Source organism: Eptatretus burgeri, chromosome 6, assembly GCF_056783735.1.
Source record: "Eptatretus burgeri isolate ZD-2024b chromosome 6, Ebu_testis_v1, whole genome shotgun sequence".
NCBI classification, from domain to species: domain Eukaryota; kingdom Metazoa; phylum Chordata; class Myxini; order Myxiniformes; family Myxinidae; genus Eptatretus; species Eptatretus burgeri.
The window spans coordinates 85,774,372-85,801,162 of NC_140966.1; the positions used below are offsets into that span (position 1 = coordinate 85,774,372).

Consider the following 26,791-nt stretch of genomic DNA (forward strand, 5'->3'; position numbering starts at 1 on the left):
GTAGAAATGGAAGTGACAACATCGCGGTCACACCTTGGCGATCTTGCCAGCGTATGCCGACCTAAGAAAAATGTGTCTAAAACGTTGGGACACGTCAAATACGGTATGAGTAAGTTTGGTATACGTGAGTAGAACGCTAAAGTACGCTATCATACGTCGTAGTAAGTAGAGTACGTCAAGAAATTTTAAACATGTTCAAAATTTTACGACGTACTCGGCGTATGACACACGTTCCGCATGCGATGGGGATAAGTTTTACACAAGATATGTGGACGCTTACACACGTCCACAAAGGCTACTTATAAGCTACTCATAAGTCGAAACACGTCGCGGTAATGTCTTTTTTACGCGAAACTTATTTCTAACTTATGTTTGACGTGCTTTGAACCAATTCTTTACGTAGTCCCAACACACATCGACGTATGTAGACGTATTCCAATGACGTCTTCCGGTCGACAAAAAAAAAAAATGAACGTGTTTCCAGCTTACAACTGCCATATAAAGACGTGTTCCCAGCGGTTTTGGGAATTGGTATATAAAAATGCTGCTCATAAAAGGGGAACCCAACAGTGTTTTCGAGTCCTTTTTGAGTCGATGTCCATGTCAGCAGTAACAGTATCAGTATTAGTATGAGTAGTAGTTTGTTCATGTTGGCAGTAGTAGGTGAGTGTGAGGGGGAGGGTGTGGGTTATGATGGATCATCCTTGCGTTTAACGATTTAAATGATAAACTCAACGATTTAAATGGCTGCATCTCCACTATTGAAAGTAGACGCTTGCGCTCAACAATTGGATTTTTTTTTACACTCAACGACTTTTAAACGGTACCACTCAGCCATTTTCATTGTTTACAATGAACAATTTAAATTGCTGTCACTCGCCTTTGTTTTTTGACGCTGGGGTTTGGAAATTTGAAGCGTTTCTTCTGAATGTGTTAAAACGCTCAAACTCGACTATTTTAAATAGACGCTGCCGATGGACAATTGGAATCATAGCCAAGCTAGACATCGAAGTGTGAACATCCTCGTCATGCCGAAGAAAAGTTTGAAGAATGCTGCAAATAAGTGTCCTGGCCGTGGCCGTGGACGCTGACGCAAGGACGATCCATTATACCGACGTCCTTCAGCCTATGAGTAACTTAAAAGTAACGTCTGTCGATGTGTGGCAACGATCGCGTAACGTGCCAACAACACGTTAATCATAGGTTAGAAATAAGTTTCGGGTACGCTAAACATTACCTCAGCGTGTCTCAACTTATGATTAACTTACAAGTAGCATGTGTTGACGTCTGTCAACGATCGCAGACCGTGCATACAACTTGTGGCCAGCGTAGCGGAACGTATGAGTCATACGCCGGCATACGTCGTAAAATTTCAAGCATGAAAAAATTTGAGGACAACCAAAAAGTACAACGTTTAAAGCCAACGTACAACGACGTATGGCAGTGTTTTTCAGCGTGCTCTCAATGTTATCAAAACTTACCCATAACGTATTCAACGTGTGCCAGCGTTTTAGAAAAAAAAATTCAAAAATCGGCATACGTTGGCTAAAACGTTAAGGTGTGACCGGGCCTTTAACTGGGCTGTTACAAGTTAAATTTCTACAAAGATCATCATTTATTTGAATGACCATGGAGAGATTTACTGTTTATGAATGAGTTGACAAACGCCTACGACCTAACCCCACTTTTCACAACTTCAACCATCTCTTGTGATAAACACTTCAATGACTTCATCTTATAAACTCAGCGCCTTAGCAATAATTACTGCCTGGCTTAAAGGCATAGCGCACTGATTCTTAGCCTCAATCCAGGAGGATAAAAGTCTCTGTTCTCAGTTAAAACACCTGTCAACTCTCATGTTTTTACCATGAGACGTATGACTTTCTGTTGAAAGTCACAACTCTCATGTTTTTACCATGAGACATATGACTTTCTGTTGAAAGTCACAACTCTCACGTTGTTGCCGTGAGACAAGACTTTCTGTTGAAAGTCACGTTCTCACATTCTCGATTTAAATTCTCACACTTTTGAAAATTTCTCTGCACCAAAAAATATTTCCAACATTATTGCATTGCGACTGGTTGAACAGATGTTATAGCCTTGAATACTGACTTAAATCCGATTGCTTCACGTCGTTGCGCACTTCCTATATGAGACGGAGTCTGATTGGTCAATTATTGTCGACCATCCTGATCGAATTAAATGTCTTGTTACTGGGGGTTCATTTTTTGCATGAAATTGCCGCAAAATACTGGGAAATACTATCGATATGCTGCTACAATACATCTTAATTACAAGGATGATGAGTGTTCTAATTCCTGGATCACATTTGATCTGTTGATGAAAATAAAATGTCTTGTTTATTCATGTTGTTGGTTCATTTATTTGAGTCCATGCAGTGGACTAAACAGTTACATAACATAAAAACCGATCTTCTGACTGAAAAACAAATGGATGAATTTGGCACGAGAATGCAGGAAATTGCATCCCAGACTCCCCTAGATTTTTCAGGCACTTCACGCCCTCAATTCTCCGTCGCTTCGCGACCTTTCTTGTCACATTTTGCGTTCGCACGCTTTTTCATAATTTGTGGTTGACAGGTCAAACTTCTCCGAGATCTCATTAATTTTTTTTTAGCAATTATGGGAATTGTGGACTGACTAAATTTTTTTGTTTGTTTGTTTTTTCGTTTTTACAATTGTCTTTAGACTCCCCCCATAAACCAAATTCACACCCAACAAAGGTGGTACCAACACCTGACTCCATCCTCCTCAAAACTCTATTTCGGCTCAAGGCTTTTCGCACAATTACCAACAGCACACAGAGCAGGAAGACAAGAACACATGTGCTGATTGGTTGAAAGGAGACTCACTCAGATATGTGCTGTGAGTGGCTGCCAGCGATGTCAACACGAGCTGTCGTGTTTTCGGTCAATATGGTGCTTTTAAACTTGTAACTTTTGACTCAGTTGATGGATTTATATATTTTAAAAAGTAATTAAAAACTGGATATATTCGTTTGCGCTAAAGTGGAGGGTATCACCGTATATAATGTGCACACCCATACGCACTGGATCACCCAATCAAGATTGGGTAGACTTTAATAAACCATCAGGAAGCTTGATATTTAAAGCTGCAGCAAAAGTTAACCTGAGAGTGCACCATGGCATTGATGGGACAAATGGCCTCATTTCATTTGAAGTCTGTTTCGCCCGAGTCTTGTTGAGCAATCTCATGTTGACGATGTTTAAATGATTTTCAGACATTTAAAAACGCATACATGCAGATTGTTTGTTTGCGGTGGGGGTGGAGGGTGTGGGGTGCCCATGAACTGACCTTGGCTATCCCACAACACGTATGCAAAATTTGGTAGGGATTGGTTTGGAGGTGTGGAATTTTGTATGAATGGAAGAAAAGGCCACACACACACGACAATTCAATCGGATGAAAATTCATAATTTAAGTGACTGACCTTTGACCTAAGTTTCTCGTTCGTATCTACCTCTACCAGGTGGTGAGATTTCCTGAAGATCGGAGTAAAATTGCCATTTGTAGATGATTCACAGACCAGGCCAACCAATATACTTGTGAATTTTCCTTTTCACAAGTAATGAAGCTTATATTGTACTTCCCACTAAATCCTCCGCATATTGGCTTCCAAAATGAAGATCCCGATGTGATGAGGGCTGGGAAGATGTCCTTGAGGTACTCGCACTCATCTCTGAGCTGTTCAAATCATGACCAAAAAGCTGTCATCCTGGTGTTTTGTCGGCGGGGTGATTCATCAATGTAGGTGCCGTCCCTCGGATGGATGTTAAACTGGGCGTCCTGTCTGCCATCATTAGTTGGTGGACATTAAAGAGCAGGTTGCGGGTCACCAAACATGTTCTGAAAATTTATCGGTATTATTATATGTGCATTAAATAGTTCGATACAAACGATTGTGGTTGTCCAACTATTGGGAAAATTAATGAAATTTAACTCCGAAGTTGTTATTTCTCGAGGCTGTTGGAAAAAAAAAACAGCCGCGTGCCATATATAGATGGCGACGTCACGTTCTCCAAAACAAAGCGGATGCTCACTTGCTCATTGAAGAAGTGTCCAGTTCAGTGAGCCGTTCTTTCGCTTTTTTGAGCTTGCAACTGTCTATATTATCCTTTTTATTTTGAATGATTGTAGAACAAAGTTATTTGGATATTTGTACATCATGCCTCGTACGTGTGTCGTCATGTTTTGTGAAAATGGCTGGAAAACGGGTAATCGCTCCCACCGATTCCCGAAGGAATCGCATTCGCCGGCAGTGGATAAGATTTGTACAAACAAAACGGGTGAATTTCCCCCCAAAGAAAACGGGTAAAGAGGACCCTTTGGATAGACTTGTCATTTGTGGTGACCATTTCACAGCCGAGGATTACGAAGGCATAAACACATCTGATCACCACTCTGAATATGAGTTGTTGGTTGACAAGTTCTCCAGATACTGCTCTGTCACAGAATCAATTGTTGAGTTTAAGTGAGAAAAACCTTGAAATGTATTCTTAAAGAGTACATGGAAAAACGCATAAATAAACTTTCTGAAAAACGCAAGCATGAAAATTTTTCTCAACAAATCAACTTATTGTTAATTAAATTACTTTTTTAACAGCATCAGCAAATTTGGCTATTTCATTGCAATTGTAAAAAATTTATCAATTTTCCACCTTTTTATTTCTAAATTTGCTGGATTATTTCCCAATGAGGGTAAACATGTTTTGGTATTTATATGCCACAACAGTCTCTTCAAAGTTGGGGTTTGTTCTAACTGTTCACTTTCGCTGGGGTCAAGCTCATCTGTCAGAAAGACTTCAACGCCAAGGCTACGGTGTAAAATATATTTGGGTCCATTATTGATTCATTCTATTTCTGACTCTTGAGTGACTCGAGGGTTAAAAATTATTATATCAAGTCACAGACGAATCAAACTTTACATTATTTTATGTATCGAACAAGAAAATGAAAATGTACAAACCAATCTGTCTGGTGGATTCTGTTAGTGTGAACTGCCGGGCAGTCAGTCCTGCCACTTGTACACGAAATAGGCCGTTTTCTGGCACGTACAGGTGGCTCAAATTTATATGGCTCGGGGCCGAAACTCCATTCCCATCATATCCCATAAATTCCCATAAATAAAGTCTCCCATAAATTCCCATCATCCTCCGACTCATCCTCGGCAATATCGGAATGAAAACGCTCAATTTCATCGCCGCTGAAATCACTCTCTGATTCACATCTCGCCATTGTTCACACGCTGTTTCCGAATGTTCATGAAGTTTTCGGAGAACGTGACGTTATAGTATCTTCGGTAAATTCTGGTCTGTTTTTCGATCACTGACAAAAGTTTTGACTTAAAAGTTAATTTTAGCATATTTTGAGTTTCAAATGTAAGAAAATAATTGGCCAACGATTATTGTGATTACAACCTTCAAATCACATGGTCATCAGCGACCCAAAACCTGCTCTTTTAACATTGGTGTGACATATATGTGTAGTTTCCCTTGAGAACAATTTACCGATGGATCCCCGAGTGTGACATTTCAAATACATTTCCGGAAAATAATAAACCTAATGCATTGCGTAACTAAGCGAACAGGCGAACGCAGACAACCTTATGCTGAATTTATTTTTGAATTTTTGTCTAAACATAAACAGGTGGGCTCAATAACTACATAAAATTCTAATAGTTACACTACCCATGGCTCAGGACCTGTAACTCAAGGAAAAACAACAAGAACAACAACAATCAGTGAGAGCAGCAACAGATGTTTGACATAGTCAAATGTCTTCTTGGCCCTCAATGGCCCTCTCGTTTTCCTGACTGCTGGCGGCAGCTCACCTTATCACGGCAGGCGATACAACGTCTCAGTCCCTTTGAACTGGCCTTTGTCATTAAATTCTTTTCCGAGCTGTTCACACATGGTCCCCGGTGATATGGCTGCCTGCATGGCAGTCCCTGCAAATAACTCCACACAGCAAGTGGTCCTGTGGCACATGACCAAGATGAGTACTGGTATGGCAAGGAAAAGGCAAGGGATAACTCTCACAGGTTTCAGCATCCTTACAGCAAGTCCAGTGGCCTATGAACTGTGAAGGGGTGGATGATGTGAATGGGTACCATATCCTAATCTATCCTATCCTTAATTCATCCTTAAGCTATCCCCAAGGCTTTTCAACACGCCTGTCTCAAACTATGGGTTCCAACAACCATGATCGCCGTCGCCTGCGTTGGTGCTTATTACCAATTCGGGCCTGGCCCGCGAATTTTCCTTTATGCCCTCGCGCAATTCCGTGGCTGCAAAGTGTGGCTCCACTGAAGGTCTGCCCACCTGCTGAACATGTCCTTCGGCTCTCGTGGATGCTGAAGCTGCCTCCAAGCCTACCTACTCCTTGCTAAACTATGAGGGAGGCCTTCCCAGCACTCTTCCCAACACCTACCATAGTGTGTGGCACTCCAGGTCCTTTCCTTTGGGACCCGTGCCCATTACATTCCCTTACTGTTGTCCCCTGGACCTACCTACGGCCTACTCTAGCCGACTGTCTCTGGCGCCCGGGGTGCCCTCTACTATTTACTCACCTTTTATGAATCACGCTCCCAGCTGGTCAATCTCCTGCACCCTGCAAAATGATTTGTTTCCACTTTCAGCACCAACCACGAAACAACATACATTTGGAAATTTGACTCACCCGCTAACTAATTTTCCTTTAACCCTGGGTTTCCTTGGGTTGGATCTACTCCTTCCCCAAATTCATTTATTCGCACGATGCACTCCTCATTCACTCTGCACATGCTGGGCCCGCTGACCCGCATGCATTCATTCTTTCATTCACTCTGGTGCATCGAATAGCTACGTCCCCCTAACTAACTCATGCTCCCAGTCATCTGTTGCACTAATGCACGTCCCTTTTGACTCGATATGGCTCAGCTACGTTCCCACTACATGTTCCATTTCTGTCCTTGTCTCCATTCATCACAAAGCTAACTTACCCCTCCCCCCCATCTAACATGCTCCTGGGCCCCCATGGAAGGCCTCTTCTAATGCCCCAATTGGGCTGACCTACCTAACCTTATCTCCCCCCCCCACTAACTAATGATCCTTTGCCCAAAATGAGGATGTTCATCCACATCCCTATCGGGCTCTGTATTTCTTATTCCAGTTCGAGTGAGTCTTTCGCATCCACGGGGGTGCTCAGTCTCGCCTCCGATCCTTCGGTCAAGTCGATCCATGAAGGCATTTCATCACCCGTATAGGGTCTCAGGCAGTCGGCGTGGACGATACGGGGGAAGGCCCGTGGCCCCATTTTTATTTTGATTCCCATGTAGCTGATTTTTGCCAGGACGACCCCGGGCCCTGCCAGGGCAAGGTGAGCTTCGGGCATTTGCCCTTCCTCCTCCAGGGATTGAAGAACCAAATCTTCATCCCCAGGGAGTACTCACTCGCCTGGCTCCAGTGGTCGTACCTGCGCTTCAGTTTTACACCCGCCAGGTGGAGTTGGTGGCGGGCGAAGGCATGGACCCTCGCCACGCCTTCCTCCAAATGACGTGTGTAACCCTCCCCTGGTGGTTTATCGGGGCACTCAGGCGTCGGGCCACATTGCAAGTCAATGGGAGCCCGCAGCTCTCGTCCATACATGAGCAACGCTGGGTTGCACGCGGTGGCCACTGAAAGCTGCACGCGGAAGTTACCTCCACCACTGAAGGTGAAAGAGGTTATGTTTTAACCCCTTTCTGTCTGTTTGTTACGTGCAAAATCGAAGATTTTTCAAGTACTTATTGGTTTGTCGATTTTGTTATTCTGTCTGTCAGTTTATCGCCTGCAGGTCACAATTTTCAACCAATCTTCACGAAACTTCACTACATGGTGAAGTTTGACATCAGGAAGAAGCCTATTATTTTTGAGGTCAAAAGGTCAACATAGGCTGAGTTTCTAAAATTGTCAATTTTCATTTGATTCACTTGAAATTTGAAGAGAAGTTGCATATTTGGTCATTGATTTCAACCACCAATAAATTCCCATCATCCTCCGACTCGTCCTCGGCAATATCGGAATGAAAACACTCAATTTCATCGCCGCTGAAATCACTCTCCAATTCACATCTCGCCATTGTTCACATGCTGTTTCCGAATGTTCACGAAGTTTTCGGAGAACGTGACGTCATAGCATCTTCGGTAAATTCCGGTCTGTTTTTCGATCACTGACAAAAGTTTTGACTTTAAAGTTAATTTTAGCATATTTTGAGTTTCAAATGTAAGGAAATAATTGCCCAACGATTATTAATGTGATTACAACCTTCCAATCGCGTGAAGTCATCAGCGACCCAAAACCTGCTCTTTAAACATTTCAGTGTTCTTCATGAAGAGTCGGCGAACAATTGCCAGCATCCTGGACAAATTACTAAGTCCTGCCCCAACTACTGCTGGGAAGGCAATGGCAAACCACCCAGTATAAATAACCCTTGCCAAGAAATTGCCTTGGTAGTACCGATGCTCTTTAAAAATACGGCATATCAGAAACAAACGGTGATGTGAAGATCATCTTTGTTTAAAAAAATATATATATATTTGTATTTTCTTCTCAAGAGCTCCACTTTTTGCTCCTCAATAGCTCCAATAGCTAAGCACATTCTTCTGTTTCGTGCTACCACTCGCATCTTCTTTGCCCCAACTTTCATTATTATTTGCAAATAGTCTTTTATCCCTCTTACTACCACAACTCATTGCCACCACCATGAGCAACCATTATAGCGATAGACGGGCAGGCTGCCACGCAGATGTGAAAACATCACATCAGATATTTTCAGATGGCATAATTATAGCCTTACTGAGGCTGCCACGCAGATGTGAAAACCAAGACTGTATTGGACCAGAGCAACGCCAAATTGTTTTTTGCTAGACCCGTTTCAGTTCTGGAGTTTGGAAAAAAACCTGCAGTCCAGACTCTTTCAAAACCAGCAGCAGTGGATCAAACAAATTTTGTTTGGTGTATTGTATTTCTGCCTCCGCTTGGCTCATTGATCACAAGCTTTCACGAAAGCACTTTGTGTTTGAAATGTTAATGATACTATTTTTAAGACCAATTTTCAATCAAGAAACAAGGTATTCAGCAAACATGTTTGGCTTTTAGTTAAGAAACTTGTAAGTGATTTTCATTTGGTCAACCTTGGGTTGGCCACAAAACCTGGCATGGCTTGGCTTGGTTTGGAGGTGCCAAACCCTGCAAGTTGCATTTCAGAAACTTAGTTCACTTGCGGCACCAACTCCAATAGGAGGAGGAGGAGATTGGGACCATTCTCTGTGCAAAGCATTGGTGCTGCTTAAGCAGTCTCTTTGGCTATTGGGTACAATCCTGGACAGGTCACCACTCCGACACAGCATTCCAGCATGCTGGCACTCATTTTGCCGACCTCGGAAGGATGACAGGCCGAGTTAACCCCACCTGGTATGAATTCAACAGCTGAGTGGGATTTGAACTCAGGACCCTAAGATCCAAAGCCCACCACCCAAACTATGAAGCTAACATCAGGCATTTCTAATAGGAAATGATTGTTTAAAACTGCACATTGGTAGCTTTCATGTATGAATAGTATTAAATCACCAAATGCAATGCAGCACTTTTTTATTTATGTATGCAATATATATGTATATGTATATGTTGTTACAGCCATGGGTACCGAGTGTATTATGAGGGGGTTAATCCTCGTTTCTCCTCAGAAGAACCAGACCGAGAGTCACTGCTTACAATTAACTTTATGGTACGGTGAATTGCTGAACAACCACGAACGCCAATCAGTTAACCACGAGTTCCAGTGTCCACCGTCTAATTTGCCATTTAACTAGAGGTCACATGGCCAACTGATCGGGGAACGCGCCCTCGGCGATGCACCAATCTTATCTTGATTATATCTTAAGTAAGGTGGCCGAGCGTTTACCGCTGGTGCATGCCGACTATGACAGGTTAATTAGTTTGGGAATTGCCTCCCAGTCTATCTAGGTTCCGACAATGCTGGATCAATGGAAGGAAAGGACAAGCACAGACAGGTTGAAACGTCAAGGAATTTTTTTTTTTTTTTAAATAATAAACTGAAGAACTTTTTGTTTCCTTGTGCTGCAAATGGATGAATTCAAATCAATCGAAATAATCTCAAACAAAAATAATTCAACAGGCATTGATAGAAAAATAGACAAAGAGCAGATGCTTTTCATGATGCCTTACTTTAACAATTAAACACTGGACATGGGTACCCAGTAAATCATTTGGGGGGAGGGAATAAATCCGGTCTCTGCTTACCAAGGCAGAAGTCATCGTGCGTCTAATACAACAACCCAAAATGTGTGAGTGTGCCTTGGTCCGCTGCCAGCACCCTACCTCGCTATGCACCTACCCGCAAACAGGCTCGAACACCAATCAACGTCACGTCGTCACCCCAGGAAATAGGTACACCAAGAATCAGGTACGCCAAGAGCAAGTACCGAGCTGAACTAGCAGGAACAGTCCAACCATCACCAACCGTCAGGTGCTGTAACCAACGGGCAGCTGTAAGGAGCTGTAACTAACGGGCAGGAGCTGTAAGGAACCATCACCAGCTGTCAGGGATTGTCACCAATGGCCAGGAGCTGTAAGAAATGGACGGTCCTCCCGTCCTTTCTATCGGCGACCAGTGTGGGCAGAGCCTCAAGCAAACTTTAGCCAAATCTTGTTTGCATATTGGTGCATCTCTGCATGTGACCTCCAACCGTCAATCTTGTGATCATCCCTTCCTCACCATCGAGCGAGATTCAACCCCCAATCAACACAGGCCCGGCCCATGAGATAACGCTCGGGGTGCTGGATGAGCGCCAGAAACGGCCACCCGCCGGAACAACCGAGCGGGGGCACGAAGCGCCCACAAAATGCCAATGGTGGTCACCACTCCAGGCGCTCCTACCACCCAGCCGGACAGGGGCCAGCCAGCATCCACGGAGCTGCCGAGCAGGACGCCAAACGTCTCCTAAGAAAGAAGGATGCCAGGTGTCGACGAAAGATAGGTGGGTGTCGAACGTCAATGAAAGAGGTGTGTGAGGTAAATGATCCACAGTCGTATTTGACCATCAGGAAAACTGTTCAGGAAACGCCTGTGGTGTGCTTCATCAAATGTCCTCTAAGTTTAAAGTGAAAATAAGTTATCCACCTCTAAGCCAATGTGTCTTGATGAAAGGGGTAGAATGAGTCTTCGTACGGAAATCTCTCGCGTGCATGAACGTGTCGTAAGGAGGAAAAGGCCATCCCATAAGAAAGGGAATCTGTTCTCTTCCCTTCTCAAATGCATCAAAGAGTTAGAATCCCACCAGACAAGGTGATGGTTTATTCTGAACATGCATTGATGGAAATAACTGTCTGAGGACCTGGATGTTATGTGCATTAGTCAGATCTGATTCTGAAATCAATTACAATATATATATATATATATATATATATATATATATATATATATATATATATATATATATATATATATATATATATATATATATATATATTGTTACGAATTTGGAAATCGATCGCACTCAACATACAGGTTCCTTTCGCTCAGTTATGTCAATAAGTGCATGTTACATAGATAACTCACTTTCCATTTTTTAATGGGCAGAAATCGATTAAATGCGGTGATTTAAATTGATAGGGAGCAATCACGACACAAAGGAAGACGCCCCTCCCCCTCTTCTGCGAAGAGGAAGAAGAGCCCTCCCGTCCCATGATTCATGACGTAAACAACTCCCTCCCACCCACGATTGAGCGGGGGATGGAGCACGAGGGCATGAGTCACGCCGGGAGCGGGGGAGGGGGCCGATAGGAATAAAAAAGGGACACTGCTTGGCTGGAGTTGGTTCTGGTTCTGGGGTCTTGGGGGGGTCTGGTTCTGGGGTCTTGTTGGGGGGGTCTTGTTCTTGTTGGAGAGTTGTTCATCAGAGGAGTTGGTTCTGGTTGTCGTGGTTCTTCTTCGGTCTGGTGGTCGTGGAGTGTCGGCCTGGTTCAAGGGCTCGAGCTGGTTCGAGGTTGTTGTCCTGCTGGTGCTTCTTCGAGTTGGCTGTGCAGTCGGTGGTTCAAAGGGTCGTGCTGGTTCTGAGTTATCTTGGTTCGGCCTTTCTTCTGCTTCGTGGCCTCATCTTGGTTCAGCTGGCTCAACTTGGAAAGCGACACATCTTCGGGAAGGCTCGGTGTTTCGTCTCACCAGCACGTGGTCCGGAGTGCGAGGGGATACGCTGGAGCTCAGGAAGGATTGTGGCTCCGGCGATTGGATCCAGCTCGCCCTCGCTGGAGCCTGGGTCCGAACAGCTTGAAGACCACACGAGGTGGAGAGGTTCGAGATAGGTTCTTGGTTTCAGCTCATCTGTCCCTCTGAGTTGAAGTCCTCATTGAAGGCATCAGCCACGTGTGTGTGTGTGTGTGTGTGTGTGTGTGTGTGTGTGTGTGTGTGTGTGTGTGTGTGTGTGTGTGTGTGTGTGTGTGTGTGTGTGCGTGCGTGCGTGCGTGCGTGCGTGCGTGCGTGCGTGCGTGCGTGCGTGCGTGCGCGCGTGCGCGTGCGCGCGTGCACGCCCGTCTAACAAGTAGGAAACTGTTAAGTGCTTTGTGTGCTGTAAATTATTGCATTGAATTTCGTATAGTCGGTATAGTTCTGCTCTTACGTGCTTCCCTAGTTCCCCATTATTATTAATAAATACCCCAATTGTTAAATGTTTTCAGCTCGTCGCATCGATTCTTTCATTGACTGAGCATATTTGTTAGGAATTAGAAAGCCGCTGGTTTGCCGTAAATGGGGGACATTCGGACCGATGGTTCTTGGTGATTAAGCCACTCGGAATCGCGCACAGGACAGGCTCGCTTAAGCGGCTTGTTTCGTATGAGTTCCGTCGAGGGTGTGGAGGCTCGGTAGATCGCCACGTGATCTCGAGGTATTTTGAAGAATTGGCAAATAACCTTCTACCACGTGGTTAAAAAATTGGCCCTTCATGGTTCTTGCACAAGGACCCGTCTGCTTCGGACTTATCCGGGCGGCGATCTATATTCCGGACGATCGGTCGGACCAAGCCGGCTCGCGGCTCCATCAGAGCGGTTCGGTTCGCGGCCGACCCCCGGCCCCGTAACAATATGTATATCTTGTGGCCTGGGGTTCGGTGGTGATAAACGACCACGAGGTGGAGCAGTGGAGTCGTCTCCCACCGAACACCCAGAATTTAGGTCCTGACTCTCGGATAATTCCGAGAGTTCACGGGTCCCTTAGCGGACCATGGTTGCCAATATTTTGACGGTGTGGGGTAGGGTTAATTGCCTAATTTCAATATACCTAAATCCTCACGTCGTTCAACTACCGGGGAAAACACACCCTCGGCCGACTTTGTCCGAATCGAGTCGCTATCACAGACTCTGATCCGGCGTAACCGAGTGGAAGTTACCAAAGCTGCGCCGGACCAAATGAACAATTTACGGCATGAGCACCCTACCAATTTGCAACACGCACCATGCTCGGCCAATGGAGGAAAGCACAGAAAACGAGCTGATACATTTAACGGGTTTATTTTACGACAATCGAGGAGGGGGGGGGGGGGATACAGAGTAGTTATCACTAAAAAAAGAAATGTAATTTATCAGCAAAAGAAATCACTTGCACAATTCTACTTAACAGGCTGGGCCCACACACACACACACACAGACACACACAGACACACACAGACACACACAGACACACACAGACACACACAGACACACACAGACACACACAGACACACACAGACACACACAGACACACACAGACACACACAGACACACACAGACACACACAGACACACACAGACACACACAGACACACACAGACACACACAGACACACACAGACACAGACACAGACACACACGAACTGGACCCTGTGGGTCTATCTCGGTCAAGCCAGGCCGGGGTACCTGTCCGCTTCGTGCGGCCACACCGACTCCGAAACCACCACGGTGGGACCCCAAGTCCACGGCCCACGAACGGGACCAAGCCACACTCGTCACCAAGACCGCAGACCGCAATCGCCACGATCCTGCAGACCGCAATCGCCACGATCCTGCAGACCGCAATCGCCACGATCCTGCAGACCGCAATCGCCACGATCCTGCAGAACGCAATCGCCACGATCCTTGTCTGCCCAACTCCGGTCCAGACAACCACTCTCCTCCTCTTGAGGAGGGAGGGGTTTCCTCTCCCCGCTACTCGCCTCCTGATTGGACGGTGGGTTGTCATGCGACTCGTGGCGGCCTCCCGATTGGCCGAGGAACGCGTGGTGCTTGCCCTCCACTCATTGTCTGGAGGAAATGCTCTCTGCTCCTCCACGGAGCGGAGCTTTGATCCGAGGCGCCCAAGGCTCCGCCCACGTCCTCGGCCAAAAACACGTGCGTAATGGCGACCGGGTCAAGTGCAGGACGGCGCACTGTTGTTGTCGTTGTTGTAGTTGTTGTAGCTAAGGATGCAAAAGATGTAATAAACCTGACTATGCAATAATTCGTAGTGCACACATGTAATTCCTATGAGACAAAGGGGGGATTCCAACTGTAAACGCATACTTATCGAAATAACTATGCTTTGGGATTCTGGCTGTTTGTGTGCACAAGGTTTCCAGATTCTTAACAATATATATATATATATATATATATATATATATATATATATATATATATATATATATATATATATATATATATATATATATATATATATATCTTCTTCTTTCGGCTGCTCCCGTTAGGGGTCGCCACAGCGGATCATCCGTATGATCCGCATAGTGATTTGGCACAGGTTTTACGCCGGATGCCCTTCCTGACGCAAACCTGGTCGCCTCTCACGAAACGGATATGGTACACCTATTTTAACCGGGGTATACACCGGCCCAGTATACTGGTACTCATTTCGCCGACCTCGGAAGGATGACAGGCTGAGTCAACCCCCTGGTGTATTAATTCAGTGGCCCAACGGGGCTTGAACTCAGGACCTTTTGGATCCCAAGCCACTGCCCCAACCACTGCGCCAACACCAGGCGTATGTATGTATGTATGTATGTATGTATGTATGTATGTATGTATGTATGTATGTATGTATGTATGTATGTATGTATGTATGTATGTGTATATATATATATATATATATATATATATATATATATATATATATATATATATATATATATATATATATATATGGTGTCCTCAAAAAAATACAACTTTTAAAATGCTTTGTTTGATCCTAAAAAAGCAGTAATTTTGTCACTAATGCTTCATTTCTTGTTGCAGAGACCCTGACGTTTATTTTGATACCAAACAAGCGCCATAAAAATGCCAAGACTGACCGCACAACAACGGACGAAAATTGTTGAACTTTGGCACCAGACGAAAAGTGTCATACAGGTGCAACGTCTTTACTCGAGACATTTCGGTATCCACTTGCGCCATGCACCAAACTTTCGGACAATAAAGTGCACCATCGCAAAGTTTACCAATGTGAGAACCATCTGTGACCTTCACAAGGGTCACAGTGGTCGGAAGAGGACAGGTCGTAGTGAAGAAAATGTGGAAATGGTGAGACAGGCGGTCGTCCAGAGTCCAAAAAAATTGATTCGACGACTTTCTGCCAAGACAAACATTCATAAGAGAACCGTTCAGAGGATCCTTCGCCAAGACATTCATGCCTTTCCATACAAAATTCAAACGGAAACGGTGCTTACAGATCAACAGAAACGCAAACGACTAGACTTTGCAAATTTGTTCTCAGGAAAGTTGGAGGAAGATGCAGACTTCCTCAAAAAACTTCCCATGACGGACAAATGCCATGCTCACTTGTCCGGGGAGGTAAACAAGCAAAACTTTCGGCACTGGGGAACTGAAAATCCTGGTAATGCATCAACTGAACTGGTGCCTCGATCTGTTCTCAAAGTCACCATGTGGGTGGCGGTTGGTTGGTATGGGATAATTGGTCCATACTTCTTTGAAGATGACCAGGGATGCACTTGCGTGGTAAACCAGAGGAACTATCACGAAATGATTCAGGAATTCTATCTGCCTGAACTACGTACTCAGGAACCACTGGGTTTTCATCTGAATCAGGTTGTTTCTCCTACGGGCCTGAGTCCGTAGTTCAGGCAGATAGAATTCCTGAATCATTTCATGATGGTTCCTCTGGTTTACCATGCAAGTGCATCCCTGGTCATCTTCAAAGAAGTATGGACCAATTATCCCATACCAACCAACCGCCACCCACATGGTGACTTTGAGAACAGATCGAGGCACCAGTTCAGTTGATGCATTACCAGGATTTTCAGTTCCCCAGTGCCGAAAGTTTTGCTTGTTTACCTCCCCAGACAAGTGAGCATGGCATTCGTCCATCATGTGTAGTTTTTTGAGGAAGTCTGCATCTTCCTCCAACTTTCCTGAGAACCAATTTGCAAAGTCTAGTCGTTTGCGTTTCTGTTGATCAGTAAGCACCGTTTCCGTTTGAATTTTGTATTGAAAGGCATGAATGTCTTTGCGAAGGATCCTCTGAACGGTGCTCTTATGAATGTTTGTCTCGGCAGAAAGTCGTCGAATCGATTTATTTTTTTGACTTTGAACGACCGCCTGTCTCACCATTTCCACATTTTCTTCACTACGACCTGTCCTCTTCCGACCACTGTGACCCTTGTGAAGGTCACAGATGGTTCCCACATTGGTAAACTTTGCGATGGTGCATTTTTTGTCCGAGAGTTTGGTGCATGGAGCAAGTGGATACCGAAATGTCTCGAGTAAAGACGTTGCACCTGTATGACACTTTTCGTCTGGTGCCAAAGTTCAACAATTTTCGTCCTTTGTATGGTAAGTCTTGGCATTTTTCTGGCGCTTGCTTGGTATCAAAATAAACTTCAGGATCTCTGCAACAAGAAATGAAGCATTACTGACAAAATTTCTGCTTTTTTGGAACAAACGAAGCATTTTAGAAGTTCTATTTTTTGGGGACACCATATACATATATGTATATATAATCAAAATATGTTTGAGTGTGACAAGCACTCCCCCGCTCCCCATTGGGCAGAGTCGTACACCAAAGCGTCACTTCCAACCCAGAGGCCTTCGTCCAGTGACTGTCAAACAGACAAAGATTTCATGGTCAACATCAGTTAAACATCAAACAGGTGGCAAACATTAGTTGAACATCAAAGGAGCAATCGTCTGGGTGGCAGACAGATGGTTGCTCTTTGCTGCTTACATGGTTTTACCGTTGGAGACATAATCCGTGGCAATGTGCTCACCATAATAGTCAGGAGGTTGTGTGTGTGTGTGTGTGTGTGTGTGTGTGTGTGTGTGTGTGTGTGTGTGTGTGTGTGTGTGTGTGTGTGTGTGTGTGTGTGTGTGTGTGTGTGTGTGTGTGTGTGTGTGTATTTATATAGTTTATATTTATAGTTGCATATACTATGTGTATATGTATATATATGTGTGTATATATATTGTTGTGGGCCGGGGGGGGGTCGGGTGAGAAGACCACTCGGTGAATCGGGCTATGTCGATTCCCATCAGACTCCCTGGAATTGTGGGCTGTCGCACATGGATAATTCTGACGTGGCGGGTCGCTTAACCAACCGTGGATGTCAATAACTCAACTGCGTGAGCCAGGGTCCTCCCATCTTTGGGTTAATCTGGTTACCTAATTAATCACGTGGTTTAATTACCTGGGAAACGCCCTTGGTACGCCTTGGCCTAACTGGATCACTCTACCAGACCGGATCACTTTACTGGAGCGGATGCAGCCGAACAACACTGCCAAGGACGTACCGGCTAAAAGGAACGGATCGTTGGGAATAAAGCCTCGGCTAAAGTAGGATTCGGACCATGCTGGATCAATGGAAGAAAAGCCAAAAACGAGCGGGGAACATTCCTCATGATAATTATTTATTTACAAGCAGGCAAGGAAAGCTATGTGGCACAGTGAAGATTTATTGGGGTGTGTTGTGCAGAGATAGAAAGAAGCGTGTGGTGTGACAATAAACGGGAAACTTACAAAAGGGGACACAGAGCATACTTAATGCAGAAACAATAACAATGATAACAATCTTCTGCAGTCTTACTTAAGCAGAGAGGTGCCAGCACTCACACACACGCTCACACACACAGAACCCGACGTTGAGGGAGTTTTGCAACGGGGGGGGGGGGGTTTGAGGCTATAATCTCGGTACCTGTGCGCCCAATAGCACGACGTGCCACCAATACATTTGGGGGGGGGATGCTCCGGGGTGCGGTACCCGACCGTGGGCGCGTTGCCTCTGCCTCTGGCCCAAGCCGCACGTGTGGAGACTGTGCTCGTGGAGAATGGGCAGAGTCTAGAGCGCGAGGGCGGAGCAGCAGGCGGGATCAGGTAGGCGGGTGGGGTCGACGTGTGGGCGGAGAAGAGGAGGTGGAGTCGAGGAGCAGGAGGCGGGTCGTGGAGGTGTCGACGATGCGTGGGCAGAGACGAGGAGCAGGAGGTGGGTCGTGGCGGTGTCGACGAAGCGTGGGCGGAGACGAGGAGGCGGAGACGACAAGCAGGAAACACAGACCGACCGGGCCAGAGGGACTACCCTGACCTTTATAGGGCCCGCAGCTTGGGGGGAGGGGCCATGCCCAATCCAACTGTCATCACCCAAATCGGGCGCTCAGATTGGCCCCGACCCCTCACGTGGCCCGCCAGCTTGGGCCGGAAACCGCCTCACTTTGTTTCCGGTAAGGCCATCCCAGACAGTGGGAATATTGCGCTCCGACCTCACGAGATGACATGAATAGCCCACACCGAAATTGGCACGCGAATCATCCTGCAAAAAAACCCTGGGCGAACGGTCGAGGGTCCCGCATGCCCGGTCGGGCGTTCGACCAGCGTCGATCAAGGCGCTCGTTCCGCGCGTGCCAAAATGGCCCGCACTGTACATTCCCTGGCTCGATCGCAACCTCGCTGGCTGCAGAGACGAGAAGACATTCACATCCGTGGAGTATCCACTGCTGCCAGCGAGGACCAAAGGTACATCACCATGGATAAATCCATTCACGTTTCACGAGCGGCATACGTGTCTGCTTTCGTGCACATTCCATACAGTGCGTGCGGTTCCGCCATTACGCACGTGGCCAGCGCTCGCGTTCACACGTCTCCGCGAGCATGTGCGTGGGGAGAACACCAACATGCGTCGGGTATTGAGGTTAAAAAACAAAACAAGCCTCTTCTACCCACACACTCGTATCCTGCCCAACATAGCATGGCGTCTGCTTTATTGGCCTCTGTACATGTTTCGTGCAGCGTGGGCGTCGTGCTGGCCGTGTTTCCCGTGCCGTGAAAAACGCCATTCGCGCAGCCTCTAAGGAGCTATTTGCTTGCATGCCTTTCTAATGCAATCGGCAATTCTCCCCAGACCATCGGAAGCTTGAGCCGACAGTCCAGCACCAACTAGCACACCACATGACTCGCTGCAGTTTCCCCACCGCGGCGTCACACGTGCTCGCCTCCAAGGCGCAAGTGGCTGATTTACCTCAAGAATAATCAGAAAAGAAGAAGAGTGGGGATGAAATGAAGGAGAAAATGATTTAAGCCACCCCAGCTATTCGATCATCGCAACGCACTCCCTTGTTGTCCTGCGAAACAAAAGGAAGGGGACTATCTACATGTATAATAATGGAATAACTGCCTTGGGACACCTATCTGTTGTATGCATGTGGTTCTGAGAACCGCAACAATATATGTGTGTGTGTGTGTGTATATATATATATGTGTGTGTATATATATATATATATATATATATATATATATATATATATATATATATATATATATATATATATATATATATATATATATATATATATAAATAAAATACACACACACACATATATTGTTACGAATTTAGAATTCGATTGCACACAACATACAGGTTCCTTTAGTCAGCTATGTCGATAAGTGCTTGTTCTCAAGATAGCTCACCTTCCATTGTTTAAATCTTCAGAAATCGATTAGATGCGCTGCGGATCGATTTAATAGTTGGGGAACGAACAATGGAGACATCCCTCCCCCTCTTCTGCGAAGAGCAAGAAGAACCCTGCCGTCCCGTGACTCATGATGTCAACTCCCTTCCACCTGTGGATGAGTGGGGGATGGAGCACGAGGGCATGAGTCATGAGTCACGCCGGGAGCGGGGGAAGGGCGGGAGAAGGATAAAGAGGAGATCGTCTCTTTGTTCGTGTGGGCAGCAGAGTTGGAGAAGGGAGTTGAGAGAGTAGCCGTTCAGGAGACCTTCAGGTCCTGTTTGGCTTGGGTTAGGGTTGAGGCCTTCGGAAGCTTTTTGCTTCGGCTGGCTCAGTGAGCTTCGGCTGCGGCCTGGCTCGGGGGGAGGCTTTTTGGAAGCTTTTTGCTTTGATGGTTCCGTGAGCTTCAGCTTCTGCTTGGCTCGGGAGAGCTTTTTGCTTCAAGCTGCCCTGTTTGGAAGGAAGTTAAGCCGGTCGCTCGGCTCGAGCTGCGAGTGGTGGCTTCTGCTTCTTGTTTCGTGGAGCTCTTTGTTCTCCGTTTTGGTTCCCGGCTTGGTGCGACTCATCGACCTCTTCGTGGAGGTGGTTCCTCGTAGGATCGGCACCTCGTCTCACCAGCACGTGTTGAGAAGCGCGGGAGGATTCGCTGGAGCTCAGGAAGGATCGCAGCTCACGGCGATTTGGATCCAGCTCGCTCGCTGGAGCCCGGGTCCGAACAACTTGAAGACCACACGAGGTGGAGAGATTCGAGATAGGTTCTGGGTTTCAGCTCACCTGTCCTCAGAGTTGGAGCTCGTTATTAAAGGCCTCTGCCACCATTTCTTGGGTGTGTGTGTGCGTACGTGTGTCCGTGGGCCCGTCTAATAAGTAGGAACTGCTGTTAAGTGCAAGTGACTGTACATAATAAGTTGACGGTTGTAGTTCTTTTGTCGTGCTTTTGTTGCTTGTATAATTGCATACGTGTTTTGCCTTGCTTAATTGCATACATGCTTTATTATAATAAATGTCCTTGTGTGAATGTAAACCTATTCGTTGCATCCATTCCCTCATTGAACTGCCCCATCTTGCACTCGGAATATAGTTGGTTTTTAAATCACGGGTAAAGTGATCGGGTCCAACGGGTCTGCACGATAATACCCTGCTCGGTTATCCCAAAAGGAAGCGAGCTGCTTAAGCGGCTCGTTTCCAAGCGGTCCCGTTGAGGTACAATCTCTCGGTAACCAACCCACGCGAATAATTAGGTAAATCGAAGATTTGGCGATCGGACCCTGTAGCGCGGTAGAGTGCGGACAACGTTGTGGTGTGGTGAAAAACACACCCGTGGCTGGTTTCCGGCGTTGATCCGGAAAGCCGCGACGAGATTGTCCGTTCGGTGGGCGAAGCGGCCGCTGTTGGCTCGACGCGGTCGCTCGCATGCCGACGGGCGGGAAATCTACGACACTGGTGTTCAGGAGTGTGGGATTCAAATCCATCCCACCTCCATTCAAATTAATGGGAATCGGATCAGGGGTGTGGAGCGACCCTCCGTTCCCATTAAATTCCGGGCTTTCAATTTTTTTTATTACCGGTACGCAAGATGGCGGTTCAAGGCGAACGGGAGCAGGGGGTAATGGATTTTGAAATGTTAGAATCCATGGTCCAGGCCGAGATCCCCGTGCAGGACATTCCCAATATGCAGGTTGAACATCCCCCACAAACGAACCCAGAACCCGAAATGGGCGCGGCGGCGGCCGCGGTGTATGACACCCCCTCCTCCCTCCTCCGTCAAAATCCCTCCCTGCTCCCCAGCGAAACCGCGACCGACAATGGCGGATCGGTCCGGCTCAAGCCATCGGCCATCGCACAAATGGTGGAGATGATCACACAAGAAATGAAAAAAAATGCGTGCGATTTGATGGATTGTATGGATGCGCACACTAAGGCATTCAGGAGCGATATGCAAAGCCTGCAGGCGGGCATAATGGCATTTTGCGTGCAACGAAACGCGGACGACGGAGCTCAAAATGGCGGTGCCACGTGTTGGAGTGAACGAGCTGGGAGGGAGTGCAACGGCTGTCCGGCCCGCGATGGAAGCGGTGGAGGACAAAGTAATACGGGAGACGTGCAACACGAGACTCGTGCAGGTGACAAAGAAAGTGATGGTGACACAGAGGGAAAAATTAAATGGGGTGACTGAGGCGTGTAAAAGATACGTAAAGATGAAGGAGATAGAATTAACAGAGACACGAAGGGAGACGCAGGAATTAAAAGAAATAACAGAGACATGGGAGATAGAGGGTGAATTGGACGGGGTGAAAGATGAGCACACACACGCACTGAGTTAGCGAGGGACGATGAAGGGGAGCTTGGGGAGTGTCTCGTGACCCGGTGCAAGCAGCCGGATAGCCTCCTTGTGGAACGAGGGGAGGGAATATTCCCCCTTGAAGCGGATCTCGACCAGGTGGGTCCGGTCGAGCTTTGCGAGGTAGAGGGGGCGAGTGCTGTTTGACGGGTGCACACAAAGCTTGGGGGTTATGAAGCCCACGGGAACCCTTGTGGTGACGCAAATCCCCGGCGTGGTCGTCCCAGTGTGTGTGTGTGTGAACGAGTGAGCCGAAATGCGTGCTGGAAAGCACGCACAGCGTGAGTGTTATGGCGTGTGTAAGCGATTCCCCGAGTGTGAGGGAAACCGCGTGTGTGTGATATGGTGTGCCAGATTGCGAGTGTGCCGAAATGCGTGCTTTCTTGCACGCATGGTGTGGATGAAGCACCGCGTGTGGATGAGGCACCACGTGTGGATGAAACACCCTCTGTGGATGAGGCACCGCGTGTGGATGAAGCACCGCGTGTGGATGAAACACCGCGTGTGACAGGAACCGCGTGTGTGAGTGGTATGGTGTGTGTGAGAGAGACCGCGTGTGTGAGGTGGCGGTATGAGAGGGAGATGGCGGTTAGCATGCGGGAGACCGCAACCGCATGTCCTAGTGTAATAGTGAGGTGTGTGAGCGTCGTAGCACGCAGGAGTGTGCGCGTTGAATGGCAACGACAAGTGCGACAAAGACGGTACCTGATGAGAGACAAAGGCCGTGTAGCGGCCGTAGTGGTTTCGTGAACCGTTCTGGGTTTGCACAGCAGTGAGCGCGGGGTCCATGCTGTGCGATGCAGGAGGCCGCCACGTGCGCGCCTGCGGGAGTGAAGCCCGGTCTGTAAACGCCAGCGGTGGATGTTGCCGATCCCGCGGACGGACAAAGGCTAGGCAGGATACGGATTTGGACCGGATGGGTTCTCCAGGCGGGCATGTGTGTGAAGCTCCGACGAGCAGAGCACATGTGTTCGCGTGGGGAACCCCTCGAAACGCGAGGCTTGTTTTTGATGCGCAGGGTGATGTCGTGGCTGCAGGGTTTGAATCCGGAACAAGGGAAATCACTGCCGGATGGTACCGTCCGAGGAGGGACGAGATGCGCGAACAGCTGCCATGACGTCACGGGGAAAGGAGCGCAGGTTGCGAGTTGCCGCGCTGCTGCACGCATGAAAAAAAAATAAAAATCAAGCCTCGCTTTGGGTGAACAGGATTCCCTGGGCAAGGGGTGGAAGACCCCCCTGTCCGGGGGAAAAGGAAGCACTAGTTAGGGGGATGGATTAGCGATAGTTAGACCGGCTTCATGGGGCAGGGACAAGTCCTCATGGAGCCCGTGGAATGGATTAGTTAGAGGGATTTCAGTTTAGATTTAGGAAATGTTAATTTTTGGATTTTTGGAGACGTGGACAGACTGGAAATGTGTAGTGGAGACGTAGCTTAGCTACGTAGAGTAAATGGAATGTGCATGAGTTTTAAGGGACGACGAGGGAGCACGAGTTAGTCAGGGGGTTAAATTAGGAAGAATGGCAGTATAGAGTGTTGGTGCGAGTTTTGAAATGAAAAGTGTACAATGAGTGAGTATGGGACAGCAGGCCCAAGTGTGTGAGTGTAGCGAATGTGATATGCATGGTGCAAATGACTGATTGGGGGGAGGAGTGATTCCCACCCAAGTGACCCTGGGGTCAGTTTAATGTGAGTTCGTGGGTTAGCTAAATTTATAAACAGGAGGTCGTTTTGTTGGTGTCGAGAGAAGGCACGAAACCCGTTTGGAGGGGTGCAGGAGTTCATGGACCGGCTGGGAGCGTGGCTGTGGAAAGGTGAGTTTTGTTTCGTGGGCACCCCGGGCACCGGACTAGTCGGCCAGAGTCGGCCAAGGGCCCAGGAGGGGCCGGGATAGTGTAGTGGGCACGGGCGACCCGTCGGAAACGGGACCCGTCGTGCCAGAATGCCACGGGGGCAGTGAAGTGGGCACGGGAGACCCTCGGAAAGGGACCCGGGGCATCAACACGCCACGTGGGCATCGGAGGGGGGCAATGCCAGAGAGGGCAACCCCCCGTGTTGTCGGGAGCAGCTCGGCTCGTAGGCAGCCTGCGGGCCTGGGGGTGCCATGATTAAAGTTCGGCAGAGGGGGAGTTCCTGCCAGTTGAGCCACGCTGCCCAGCCAGGAAATTGTGCGAGGGCACGAATGAAAATTTGAGGGCAAGGCCCAAATTTATAATGGACACCAACACAGGCGACGGGAATCATGGTTTTTAGAACCAATAGTTTAAAAGTGTGAGGCGTTTTTGAAAGCCCCGGGGAAGTTTCAGGTTAATGAATGCTCGGGTGGTTAGGCGATGTACCCCTTCATACCATCCATCCCTTCGCTCGTTGTAGGCCGCTGGACCCACCTTGGTAGATCGCTGAACTCTGAGGAGGCCATTCTGAGGCTTTGTTGGGCCTCGAGACAGGACGCTAGTCTCTCCCTATTCCCCTCCAGAGATGGAACGTAGGGGTTGGGAGTAGGCCCGGTTGACAGGATTGGTTAGCCAGATAATGACAATAAAGGGGGTTCGGGAGACAATTCTTCTTCCTCCTCTTTCGGCTTGCTCCGGTTAGGGGTCGCCACAGCGGATCAACCGTCTCCATTTCGCTCTATCCTCCACATCTTCCATTGACACTCCAACCACCCGCATGTCCGCCCTCACCGTATCCATGAACCTCTTCTTTGGCCTTCCTCTTCTCCTCCTGCCTGGCGGCTCCATCTTCAACATCCTTCTCCCGATATACTCCGCTTCCCTCCTGTGCACGTGTCCAAACCATCTCAATCTCGCCTCTTTCACTTTGTCTCCAAACCGTCCTACCTGCGCTGTCCCTCTAATATACTCATTTCTTATCCTATCCATCCTCGTCACTCCCAACGAGAATCGCAGCATCTTTAACTCTGCCACCTCCAGCTCCGTTTCCTGTCTTTTTGTTAGTGCCACCGCCTCCAAACCATACAACATAGCTGGTCTCATTACCGTCTTGTATACTTTCCCCTTCACTCTTGCAGCGACCCTTCTGTCACAAATCACTCCTGCAACTCTTCTCCACCCACTCCTTCCTGCCTGCACTCTCTTTTTCACTTCTCTCCCACACTCTGCGTTACTTTGGACAGTTGATCTCAAGTATTTAAACCCATCCACCTTCCCCACCTCAACTCCTTGCAACCGCACCATACCACCACCCTCCCTCTCATTTACGTACATGTACTCCGTCTTACTACTCCGTCTCCAGTGCATACCTGCACCGCTCGAGGCTCGCCTCAGCCTGCTCCCTACTCTCCCTACAGATCAGGATGTCATCCGCGAACATCATAGTCCATGGGGACTCCAGTCTGATCTCGTCCGTCAACCTGTCCATCACCATTGCAAACAAGAAAGGGCTCAGAGTCGATCCTTGGTGCAATCCCACTTTTACCTTAAACCGGTCCGTCATTCCTAGCGCACACCTCAACTCTGTCACACTGTCCTCGTACATATCCTGCACGATCCTCACATACTTCTCCACCACTCCCGACTTGCTCATACAATGCCACAACTCCTCTCTTGGCACCCTGTCATAAGCTTTCTCTTAATCCACAAACACACAATGTAACTCCTTCTGGCCTTCCCTATACTTCTCCATCAACATTCTCAAACAAATATTGCATCAGTGGTGCTCTTTCCCGGCATAAACCCATATTGCTGCTCACAGATCGTCACCTCTCCTCTCAACCGAGCTTCCACTACTCTTTCCCACAACTTCATGGTGTGGCTTAACAACTTTCGGCCTCACCACGATCGTGCCAATCGGCCCCCCGCGTAGGATAGGGTTGTTCGCCAAATTCGACCTCCCTAAGTACCCACACGGAGAGTAGACCGGGCGATCGCACCTCGCCGCAGGTCCACTCCGGACTCGGGCCACTTTCAGCGACCCGTTCCGTACTATCGGGATAACCGAGCGGTTTTATCGTCAACCTCGACGGTTCCGATTAATTATCGGGCGTATTTAGCCCACGACCAACCCTTTACATGAAGTAAGTTGGAGATTCAATTAAAGAAAAGACGAAGCGAAACGGGAAAAACAGTTCAACATGAGGCACATTTATTCCGCGGCACACGGAAAGCACACATATACAATTACAACAATTATGCACCAAAAGCAATTGCAACAAAAGAAACACAACAATGCAGATCTACTACCGACTACGCGAGCACACGGCAACAGTTACACAGTTTTACTTTACAGACGGCGCCGACAACACATATACTCAAAAGAAAAAGGGCCACCCTCAAAGACAAGGGGCCAGACGGGCCTGTGAGCCGCGAGACCGGGTGGAGCCTTCCCGTCTTGTGATGAGCCGCAAATGTGGCGGTGGTGCCCCGACCCCGTGCTCCTCCGC

The 26,791-nt window shown here is 47.5% G+C and overlaps 1 protein-coding gene across 4 annotated transcripts in view; it reads left to right on the forward strand.

Annotated features, from left to right (window-relative positions):
* CDC20 (cell division cycle 20) overlaps nt 1-26,791 on the forward strand; it is a 96,079-nt gene that overhangs the window by 35,152 nt on the left and 34,136 nt on the right. The window lies entirely within an intron of this gene.